The 9999-nt window shown below is 45.0% G+C and overlaps 1 long non-coding RNA gene across 1 annotated transcript in view; it reads right to left on the reverse strand.

The window, feature by feature from the left end:
• The window catches only part of LOC145512563 (uncharacterized), a 106234-nt gene that overhangs the window by 35925 nt on the left and 60310 nt on the right, over window positions 1–9999 (reverse strand). The window contains exons 3-4 of the long non-coding RNA XR_014058612.1: window positions 9320–9545; window positions 7557–7699 (exon numbers count right to left, since the gene is read on the reverse strand). This is a non-coding gene — a long non-coding RNA (uncharacterized LOC145512563). The remainder of the gene's footprint in view (window positions 1–7556; window positions 7700–9319; window positions 9546–9999) is intronic.

The following is a 9999-nucleotide window of genomic DNA, read 5'->3' on the forward strand; positions in this document are numbered from 1 at the left end:
AAAATTTAGAAATGTCATAGCACCTAAATTTTTTAAAGTATCTATCTCCACTTGACTACACATAAAACTTGGCTACAATTGTAAACATTATTCTAGTAAAGCTGAGAAAAATGTATTCCTTAGATTTGGGAGCTTTTGAATCAGCTGTGCCTTTTGGCCAGTTGGCTAGTCTTTTGCCTCTGACTCAAAATCATAATGGAATCTTTGACCTCATGTCTAGCAAGAAGGCTAGCAGCAAGCTTTAAGACTGAGGTATCCCCACCCCACATGCAACCATAGTGTTTCCAGTGTTTACCTGGTGGAAGCCCCAGGGCAGCCTGACTTGTCACCAGGGGCAAGGAAGACCTGGACTATTGTGAGGAGAAGAGATGGTAGCTCTTGTTTGTTTGACTGATTGCTGCTTGCCCCTGGAATAGCCAAAAACAGAAGAGAAGGAACTAAAGATGCCTTTGATAAGCATCTGGATCTGGAGGGAAACCCCTCAGGGACAGACTAAGGTTTGGGAGAGAGTTCCCTGGTGGTCCAATGGTTAGGACCCAGAGCTTTCACTGCCATGAGTTCAATCCCTGGTCTGGGAACTGAGATCCCGCAAGCCATGCAGCACTGCTACAACAAAAACAAAAGAACAACTGAGGTCTGGAGATGGTCCTATCCACCCCTGTTCATTTCACACATACTCTCACTTCCTCTTCCCAGAACCGCCAGCCTGTGAACCCCTGAGTGTTCTGAGCACTCCTGGTCCAGCACTTGTCACCCTCAATACCAGACATATGCTTGGCAGGGTGAGATGCAAGACACACAGGTGGAACAGCCCTGGAGTTCAACTCAGGTGACCCTTCACCACCCACCTCCATAACCTCCTTTAGAAGCGGGTGAGATGACTCTTTGAAGCAGGTGGGTTCTAAAGAGGACAGATCCTTACTGAACAGATTGCAGGATGGATGAAGGGACACAGATGAACCATTGGAAACTGGTCAGTTATCTAGACAAATAAAAAGATAGACATTTAGATATGACTGATGATCATGGCATCTGGTCCCATCACTTCATGGGAAATAGATGGGGAAACAGTGGAAACAGTGGCTGACTTAATTTTTCTGGGCTCCAAAATCACTGCAGATGGTGATTGCAGCCATGAAATTAAAAGATGCTTACTCCTTGGAAGGAAAGTTATGACCAACCTAGATAGGATATTAAAAAGCAGAGACATTACTTTGCCAACAAAGGTCCATCTAGTCAAGGTTACGGTTTTCCCAGTGGTCATGTATGGATGTGAGAGCTGGACTATAAAGAAAGCTGATCGCAGAAGAATTGATGCTTTTGAACTGTGGTGTTGGAGAAGACTCTTGAGAGTCACTTGGACTGCAAGGACATCCAACCAGTCCATCCTAAAGGAGATCAGCCCTGGGTGTTCACTGGAAGGACTGAAGTTGAAGCTGAAACTCCAATACTTTGGCCACCTCATGCGAAGAGTTGACTCATTGGAAAAGACCCTGATGCTGGGAAGGATTGAGGGCAGGAGGAGAAGGGGACGATGGAGGATGAGATAGCTGGATGGCATCACCGACTTGATGGACATGGGTTTGGGTGGACTCTAGGAGTTGGTGATGGACAGGGAGGTCTGGCGTGTTGCGGTTCATGGGGTTGCAAACAGTCAGACACGACTGAGTGACTGAACTGAACTGAACTGAACTGATGGACAGCAATATGTACACTTAGGTAGATATAAAAGCAGATAGTGATAGAGGTGGTGACTTAGGAATGTGCAGGCCAATTACCATGTTTATTTTAACAATGTATCAGTTATTGGGGGCACATATGTGCCTCTTTCTAGAAGGAAAGGATGGTCTGAGGGAGATCAAGGACAAAAGAATGAGAAGTGCAGACATCTCTGGGAGCAGTATCAGCATGGGTGACAGCCAACTCATGCCACAGTTCCCATTCCTAACCTGCTCCCACCTCAACAATTACAGTAAAATCCCCAGCAGAACAGAACTGTCAGAAATTGAACTATGTGAAACTGTAGGCACCACTTAGGTACAAATGAGATATTTTGTCTTAATCCATAAGTACACCTTAGGGTTTTGTAAAATAGCTCATAAACTATGGTTTATAAACTGGCTTGAGCTAATCTATCCCCATGGACTCACAGTTATTATTTATCACTTTCTCCCAAACTGAAATACAAGTATTCTGGATCATTAGTTAAAATGTATAAACAATTGATCACAGTCCTCTCTTACAGAGTTTCCCCTAAATACTATATAAACATGATATGACCGGAATAAAAACACAAAGGAATTTCTTTTTGGTCAATGGTTCCTAATGATGTATGGTAAGTGTTATACCTAATCAATTCCCTTCTTCCATATCTGGGTTCTACAATTTATCATGTCGGACAAACATGAAAGATTACCCCATACTTCCAAGAATCTTAGACCATTCAACCTTTAAAAATGGTTTACCATCTTCATCTTGAGCAGTTTCGATTCCTTATTGCCCTAGAGCACTGGACCTGAGATCCAATCTGTACCAAACAAATCAACATTTGCAGCCTGCTCTAAGACAGAAAACTTCTGTATCCACACACTGCTATTCTTGAGTTCTGGGAAGATGGCTTTGGTGTCTTCACAGGCTCTTTGTAGCAGCATTTATGGGCTGTAATGTCACATCTAGAGAACTTGAATCCTTAATGTATACTCTAAACTTGATCAGACTGAATGATTTTCCTTAGATGGATATCCAGGTCCTTGAATTCTCTTTGGAGCCAGATTTTCCAGCATCAATTGACAAATGGGTGTGAAAAAAGCCCTAACAGAAAGATGAAGGAAGGAAAAGTGGCTCCAACTTCAATACTGGAGAATAAAATGTCACCAATTTCTCCATCAATTGCAAGGGGAAAAAAAAACTACCTAGTTTTTGCAAACAGATTCACTTCAAACATCTGTATTTCCTTCGTTATATAAGTAGCATCACTTTTTAAACTTAAATTGTGACATTGAGCACACATACAATGGAGAGACCAAAACAAAAATGTACAGCAAGCATAATGGTTATCTCAAGATCAGTACCCCGACAACCATCACTCAGGCCAATAAACAGACATTGCCAGCACCCCAAAAGATCTCCTCCCCCAGCACCATGCACCATTTCTCTCCACTACCCATCCCCCAATATTCTGTTCATAGAAATCACCACCTGCTTCTCTTTGTATTTCTACCACTTAAGTACTCAGTACACCTCTAAATGCTATGGTTGATTTTTGCATTTTTTCCTTTGAAAGTGAAAGTGAAGTCGTTTAGTCATGTCTGACTCTTTGCAACCCCATGGACTGTGGCCCACCAGGCTCCTCTGTCCATGGGGTTTTCCAGGCAAGAGTACTAGAGTGGGCTGCCATTTCCTTCTCCAGGGGATCTTCCCAACCCAGGGATCGAACCCAGGTTTCCTGCTTTGCAGACAGACGTTTTACTGTCTGAGCCACCAGGGAAGCCCTTTAACTTCACATAAATGGAATCATACAGTATGGACTATTTTGTGACTGGCTAATTCCATTTAATATTGTGCTTGAGTTTATACAATCTATGTTATTATATATATTTTCGGTTCTGCAGAGTATGCCATTATATGTCCACCAACAGTGGAAGTGTGTTTGCACTCCTCTTGCTCCACATCTTCACCAACATTTGATATTGTTGGTTTTTTCTGGTGTATCTCGTCGCTTTTTGTTTTTAATTTCCCTGATTACTAATGTGGTTGAACACCTTTTCTACATGTTTATGGGTCATTTGGAAAACCTGTTTTGTAAATGTCTGTTGGAGTCTCCCATTTTCTTTTGTTAGCTGTGTTTTCTCCCACGCTATGATATTACTTTTTTATCTTCTTAATAATGTCTTTTGCTAAAAAGAAACTCTTGATTTTAATGTAGTCAAACGTACTACTCTTTTCTGTATGGCTGGTATTCTTTCACCTTGTTAAAGAAATCTTTCCCTACTTGGAAATCATGAATATATTCTCCTATAGTCTATGTTAGTAGTTTTATTAGTCAAGTTGTCCCCAGTAATCCTGATTTTTAAACCCATCAAGAAAGGATATCTGATTTCACTCAGTCATGTCCAACTCTTCGCAACCCCATGGACTATACAGTTCATGGAATTCTCCAGGCCAGAATACTGGAGTGAGTAGCCTTTTCCTTCTCCAGGGGATCTTCCCAACCCAGTGATCAAACCCAGGTCTTCTGCATTGCAGGTGGATTCTTTACCAGCTGAGCCACAAGGGAAGCCCCAAGAAGGGATATGGGTCTTAATGATTTCCTCCCAAAATGCTCCTTGGGCTTCTTATGCAAATTTGCTCACCGTCTGGGCCCCAGCAACCTTCTATTTCCACATGTCAGCACTTTCTCACATACGTATAACCTATGGACTCTCTCTCTCTTTTCTCCCCCTCTCCTTCACACTTTCTCAACTCCTAGGTCTTGCTTTTTTTCCTTCCTATCTCTCTCTTCTGAAGAAGTCTGTCTCCTTGTCTTGTTTAATCATTCTGCATCTCCACCCTTTATCCTCACAGGATAGCGGCGCTTCATAGATCCTTCCTTCTAAACAGAGAGAGGGAATGAGTTACAAGTTCTTTGGTTCCACTCTTCGGAACCTGACTTAGCTATGACATCCATCCCAGAACAATCATTCTATCATTCTAGCTTATTTATTTTTCTATTTCTATTTAATTAAATAGAAAGGAAGCACTCACTTATTCTCCACTTAGATATCATACTTGAGATTTAAAATCACATTTGGCAGTGTACCACAGGATGCCAAGTAAGACTTCACCCATATAGCTTTAAATTTCTTGATATCTTGTTATGCTTTCCATCACCCATTGGAATAATTAGTTCAGCTGCCTTAATCTAATCTCACCGCTTCCCAGATGTAAGCAGTGTTCTAGCTTCTTTAAATCATGGGAACAGCAGGTTCAGTTTATTTTCCTCACTTCATAGTGTATTCTTACCACTGGTGTGTCCAAGCCTCCACTCTTATTTTATTTATTTACTTATGTATTCTTTTTTATCCCCAACCTCCTCTCCAATTTCCTTCCCCTCACGGGTATACACACTTGATTTATATACATTCTTACTAAAATATGCATTGTCATTTTGTGTGCATACTTTCTAAATTAACATAAATGGTACTGTGATGTAGATTTTACTTTACCCAGCACCGCGTGTTTACACATGGCTGTGTGTACGTCTTATGACGTTGCATTTCACTGTATTTCATTCACCACCAGAAGCACAGCTTCTCTAGGTGCTGCCTCACAGAACAAGAAAATCAAGATGGAGCTGGGACATCTTATTGTTAAAAGCAATGATACATTCAGACATTTCTTAATAATTCTGGGAAAGCAAGAAGGCCAGCCTGAAAGGAGCAGACCCACCCATCATTATCTAAAAAGCCACGATTATGCCCATTCAGTCTGAGAAGAATCCTGACTTCCCAGAGATCCTGCCTGGCACAGTCATTAGCTTTCCTCCAATTCAATCTCAAGGACTCCTGACTACTTAAGGGGGGAATTACAAAAACTGAAGTTATAAAATATTTATTTATTATTGAGGTATAGTTGATGTATGTGAAGTTATAAAAATTTTTAAGTAATGTGATAAGAAATAAAGAAACAAACAACTGAAGTGCTGTATCTCTGAGAACACAGACCCTCCCAAGAATGGGTGCATAGCAACAGCAGTCAAGACCTTTGACTTTTGCAGAAATATGAAATAGCCTGAGACAGTCTGGCAGCAAATGAGATGTAATACACTTATGGTGCTAGGGATAAAGAACCTGCCTGCCAATGCAGGAGACATAAGAGATGTAGGTTCAATCCCTGGGTCAGGAAGATCCCCTGGAGAAGGGCATGGCAACCCACTACAATACTTTTGCCTGGAGAATCTCATGGACAGAGAAGCCTGGTGGGCTGCAGTCCAAAGGATCACAGAGTCGGACGTGACTGAAGCGACTTAGCACACATGCATACTTAGCACAGACATGCATACCCTGCATCTGTGCAGACATCTGTGGGGGCAGGCAGTGGCAGCACCAGCGGGGCTTTCATCCATTAGACAATCTTGGCAGAGCCGGAGCTCTCACCACGTTAAAAGAAAGAGGAGAGAAACAAGATGTTTCCTGTCACGGGACAGTCATGGAAGGAGCTTATCACTCACTTCCTTCCCTACCGAGCTCTGAGAATTACATGGAAGGGGACAGATGGAGTCACAGTCAGCGTCACCTTCATGCTGTTAATGCTAAATTGAAGAATGGGCCTTTCCACTACTTCCTCTCTAAATGAAAGGTAACGGGCAGGGTAGAGTTGACCCAATGTGCCCAGCAAATTTCAGGTCAAACGTCTTCAACTCAGAGCAGAGCCCTGGCTTAGTCGGACAAAAGCAAGCCTTGCATACTAGAGACTAGAAAGGTCATTTGAGCCCACCACACCTAAGTGCAGTGGCCCAAGGGGAAGAGAGAGGGGACATCGCCTTGCCTGTGTAAGCCCCCATTGGTAAAGTGGACCAATCTGTTTATCCACTCCTCAGCTTACCTTGTGCTCAGACGCTCAGTCGTGTCCAACTCTTTTTTGACCCCATGGACTGTAGCCTGCCAGGCTCCTCTGTCCATGGGATTCTCTCAGCAAGAATACTAGAGTGGGTTGCCATTTTCTCCCCCACGGTATTGAAGTCAAGTCTCCTGCTTTGGCAGGCAGATTCTTTACCACTAGCGCCACCTGGGAGGCCTCAGCTGACAGGGAGAAGTGAATAAGGCAACCATGCAGAGCAAGGGCAACACTTTTGAAAGGGCTGAAAAGAATGTGCAGAGGAAGTTTCCTTGTGCAAAAGTCTATGGAGTTATTTGGGAGCTGATGAAGTGGAGCCAAAGAAATAGTGATTTGTGACACTTTTTATGACCCTTCTTCTACACACACACACATATAAATTGCTTGGAAATCCCATCCACATTTTGGAGGCCCTACTGTAGGGATTCCAATATTGAAAACTCCCACATGCCCCAGATGGGTGTGGGGCTTTCCACTTCTCGGATCCAGACATGGCTCCTTACATGGTGGCCAAATGCTTCCTGACTGGTGCTGTGGAATAAAGATCACCACTTCGAGAACCAGAGGAAGAGTGGAGGAAACTACTGTGCTTGGTTGAAGCATGAGGATGGACCGCCAAAGTCCCAAAATGTGAGGCAGAGAGAGCCCATCCAGCTCCACTGTGAGCTGTCCAAGGCGGCAGCACACTTTCACCTCTCTTGAGAAAGGTCATGAGTGTGTCCAGGAAGCTTATGTGGAAGATGACACCTGCAAACAGCAACTTGTTTCCAGAACCAGAAAGGAAACCCATGGCAGATATCTGCCCCCATCCGCAACCCCCAGAGACCTATTGAAATGACAGAACAGGTCTTTGGGCAGGCAGTGAAGGCCACAAGAGCAGGCACATTGCAGAGATAATTTCTGAGACAGAAAAGAAATTAAAAAAAAAAAAAAGTAAGATAGAAACAGACTTAAAGGCTTACCTATGTTACCAGGAAAGAATCCTTGAAGGCCTTGCTGCATATATGAATATGTGGAGAGCAGCAAGGGTCTGCATGTCATATGCCTAAACACTCCAAAAGGCAAGAGAAGAAAACCTCAGCATGTGCACTGGTGATGAAGAAACCTAAAGAGAGAACAGGGAAGAGGGACTGTCATGGGAAGGAGTGAAATAATATGATGGCTCTGGGATAACTGGAGATAGGAGCTTGAGTTTTTGTTTGTTGGATGGTTTTGTTTTTTCTTTAAACCTCTGAGAGGTTGAAGCTGCAGATAAGAGAGAAGAAAGTTCAAGGAATGAGGTGCGAGTGGATGAGATCCCGAGTGGATGGGGAAGGAGTTCCCTGGAGAGAGAAGACTCACCTCCTGCACTGATGGATGTGTGCGCTTTCAGGGAAGAGCAGAAACAATGCAATTCATTGTAAGACCAGAGCGGGGAAGGGTGATGAAAACCATCTGATTGCCACTGTTCTCTCTGTGAAGTGGGCAGCAAGGTTCTCGCTCAGGGTGAATAAAGGTGAAACTGTAGGGAAAGAGGGGTGCTAGTTTTCAAAACCCATTGGGAAAAACTGATGAGGGACCTGGGGACCTGGGCCCGCTGTGGAGGGGGTGTGAGGGAAGGGTGGTGGCATTGAGGAAGGTAGTGGCATGAGCCCAGAGGACATGGGCAAGGACTAGAGTGTAACAGCTGTTGGACTGGAAGGGCGCCCCCTGTGTGGGATGAAGCTGGGGCCTGTTTGAGACACCGCCCCTTCGGGGCCCCAGATGGCCCCAGCTTCCTATGCTCCTGAGAAGGAACTGTTTATAAGAGAGGCCATCACCTTGTGGTGGTGACAAGAGTGACACATGCTGAGGGGAGCTGGAGCCACCGAGACCACCCGGACCTGGAGGCTAGAGGGTCAGGAAACAGTGAATCTCACCGAAAGCAGAGAGGGAGGGGGCCGGGTTACTAACCCGGCTCCTTATTTACTAGCTGAGGAAAATGAGGACCGGAAAAGGGAAAGACAGTGGCAAAGGAGGGACTCTTAGCAGATGGTCCACTCCTAATCCAATTCATTTCCATGCTCCCAGGCAGGGAGGTGGGGAGGGAGACAGCTAAGAGAAGATGAATCTGCTCTTGGAGCCTCGGGCCTCCTGAGGGTTGGTCTGCTGTGTGTGCCCCTGGGCCACTGGGCATGACATTTTTAATTGTTGGTGGTGGTGTTGTGCTCAGTTGCTAAGTCGTGTCCGATTCTTTGAGACCCTACAGACTGTACCCCACCAGGTTCCTCTCTCCATGGCATTTCCCAGGCAAGAATATTAGAGTGGGTTGCCATTTTCTTCTCCAGGTGATCTTCCCAACCCAGGGACCAAAGCCATATCTCCAGCATTGGCAGGGAGATTCTTTTGCCGCTGAGCCACCTGGGAAGCCCTGACTTTTAATACCACTTCCCTAACTCCCCAGAAAAAGACTTTGTCTTTTCTGGCATCTCAGGATGCTCGAGGGCTGGTGACAAATATGGAGGGGCATCTACTGAGGAAGGAGGCAGTGGTGAAGAGATGGACCACTGATGTGGAGATGCTGTTTGAAGGCAAAGGAGCGGCTCCTATTTGCCAGCTTCACATGGAAGCTAAGGTTAGGAGTTTCAAAATAAGTTCATTGCCAGTAAAAAAAAAAAAAAGATCAAACACAGACTTCAGCTCAGCAATTGGTCAGCAGCAACTCTATCCCACCACCTCCTTACTCTAGATTTGTCTTAGAACTCACCTACAACACCTCCAAGAGGCCTGACCTTCGTTCTCCTATCCAATCATCATCTGGTTCCCTGGATGAACTGCAATATCTATACCCAGAGCGACAGCCTCCAGTCCTCGTGGTGGACATCAGAGCCTCAAGGAAAAGCCAGTCACCACATCGTTCTCCGCAGTGATGTAGCTGGTGTCTGGAGAACACAGGAAGAATAGAGTGTCCACAGTCCTCTGGCTGCCCTGCCCTGTGTGAAAGGAGGACAGAATTGTGGTCTCATGTTTCATGTGCTAATGAACTCTGACCTCTGGCCCTACTGACCTTGCTGAAGGGCCCAGTATACCTCCATCGCTGGTTCCCACCTCCCAGGCTCCTTCTGTCCTCTAGATTCCAGCTCCTGGGCTGCACAACCCCAGACTCGGTGAGAAGAATTATCAATTAGTCAGAATGCAGTCTGTGTTCTGGGGAGACCACCCACCTCTACCATACACAGAAATTTTTTTAGAATTTTGTACAGCTAGACTATACAGGGGAGCCTGGTGGGCTGCTGTCCATGGGGTCACACAGAGTCAGACATTACTGAAGCAACTTAGCATGCATGCATGCATTGGAGAAGGAAATGGCAACCCACTCCAGTGTTCTTGCCTGGAGAATCCCAGGGGCGGGGGAGCCTGGTGGGCTGACGTCTATGGGGTCGCACA

The sequence above is a fragment of the Giraffa tippelskirchi genome, chromosome 7 (genome assembly GCF_054371585.1).
Source record: "Giraffa tippelskirchi isolate mGirTip1 chromosome 7, T2T-mGirTip1v1.2.pri, whole genome shotgun sequence".
NCBI lineage: Eukaryota > Metazoa > Chordata > Mammalia > Artiodactyla > Giraffidae > Giraffa > Giraffa tippelskirchi.